This window comes from Tupaia chinensis, unplaced genomic scaffold (genome assembly GCF_000334495.1).
Source record: "Tupaia chinensis unplaced genomic scaffold, TupChi_1.0 Scaffold000691_1, whole genome shotgun sequence".
Classification (NCBI taxonomy): Eukaryota; Metazoa; Chordata; class Mammalia; order Scandentia; family Tupaiidae; genus Tupaia; species Tupaia belangeri.
This window is the reverse complement of record NW_006160214.1, coordinates 579,672-581,652: the sequence shown is the minus strand read 5'-3', so window position 1 is coordinate 581,652 and position 1,981 is coordinate 579,672. Positions and strand designations below refer to the sequence as shown.

The 1,981-nt window shown below is 34.5% G+C and overlaps 1 protein-coding gene across 1 annotated transcript in view; it reads right to left on the bottom strand.

Moving 5' to 3' along the window:
- DORIP1 (dopamine receptor interacting protein 1) overlaps positions 1–1,981 on the bottom strand; it is a 7,701-nt gene that overhangs the window by 4,113 nt on the left and 1,607 nt on the right. The window lies entirely within an intron of this gene.

The window sequence follows — 1,981 nt, the reverse complement described above, 5'->3', positions numbered from 1 at the left end:
AAAATTTCCCTTCATAATTTAGAGGTTTTTTTTTTTATTTTTAATTTTTTTAAAATTAATTTCTTTTGCATTCATTCACTGAACATCATCACAGCATACAAAATGTCATTTCCCATCCAGAATACACTGCATAGTAGCTTAATCATACATGTTATCACTGACAAATAATTTTCCATATTTTTATATATATATATATAATATATATTCCCCATATTTTTCACCCCATGCCATTTCCCACCTTCCTCCCACACTGTCTCTAGTGTATACAGTTGCTTTCCATTCTTCCCCCCATATTTTATTGATTCACAAAATATTTTAATTAATCTATTTTTAATGGAAAGTTCAGCTGATATATACATATCTGTAAACACATCTCTGACTTTAGGCATGAAGTTCTGTGTTGAATGAATATACTATAAAGTAGCACCTAGCTGATGCTATATAGTTTACTGCAGTCGTCAAATAGGATTTGTTAACATGTTTTTTTAATTTCAAGAAAAGCAGTTTTAGTTTTTTTTCTTTCATTTTTTTATTATTATTTTCTTTTATTATTTTGTTCATTTCATTTTCTTCCATACATTCAGTCACATTATTATTTGTCTTACAAAATGGATATTTCAACAGGTGAACATTTCTCCCTAGTACTGTTGATAAAACTACGAAATATCTTCAACAGATAATACCACACCTCTTTGTGCCATTAATGCTTTGTAGAGGTTTTTTTTTTTTTAAAGAATTATTTCATTTTATTCTATTGTCAGTATTTTATTATATTTTTTTGACTAGAGAGAGACAGAGAGAGAGAGAAGGAAAGTGAGAAAGCAAGCTGCTACCTGGCCCAGGACCTGAACCACAGTCAGCCATGTGAGAGTTCATCCGCCTTAACCACCATGCCGTTTGCCAGCCCCCAGAGCTTGTTTTAAATGCAGGATTTTTGTAAAAAGGCAAAGCTTTTTAAAAGATATAGAATATGATGGAAAATGCATTACTGAGTAAGAAAAGTATGAAAAATATTGGTATCAAGAATACAAAATTGTGGGACCAGCAGCTAGCGTAATGGCTATGTCGCTGGACTCCCCCGTAGTCGACCGCAGTTCGCGTCCCGGACCTGGTGGCTTAAAACTCACGCCGGGCATGTGTGTGTGCGTGCGTGCCCAAGATCCCTAGAGGAGAATGGAGGAGAAGGGATTGCGGCGTGGCCATCCCCCCCTGGGGAATGATTTCTTGCTTTCTGTCTCTCTGTTTCTGTCTGTCTGGCAAGTGCATGCGCCCTATGGCAAAAATGTCTCTCAAAAAAAAAAAAAAAAAAGATAATGTATTGAAATTTTTTTAATCTGGGAATTTCTGTGGATACTACTGGAGTATGTTTGCTTATTTCATTTAAAGTAGATTTTGCTCTTTTCATCATCATAGTTTTAAAACATTTACAAATTAAAATATATTGTTTTGTAAAAATAATTGTTTATTTAACTTTATTTATTTATTCATTTATTTTTAATTGGACCAGAGAGAGGCACAGAGAGAGAGAGAAAGACAGAGAGAGAGAGAAGATGAGAAAGCAAGCCACCAGGTCCGGGACTCAAACTGTGGTCGGCCATGTGGGAGCATTCAGCACTTTAACCATCATGCCACCCTCTGGTCCCTATACTTATTGTTTTAAAAAACAAAGTGAATTTCTAAAACACCCTTTAAGTCCATTATAATGTATAATAAGAAATATTTTCTATTGTTAGCAATTTCCAAATCAACATCATCATAGCAACAATACAGGAAAACAGACAAAGTACATTTCAGAAAAATGTGAGTTTAGTAAATTACTGTATGATAGTACGTTCCCAAATGGGAACTTACCAGGCTGAGTTTCTGGACTGTAAGACCAAATCCCCTTCTGACAACAGTGTGTTTGGATCTGTTTTTCTTCCGCTGGCAATTATAATTTTTTCAGTCCCTGTCTCCTGGGGTTTTAATGTTTCCATATACT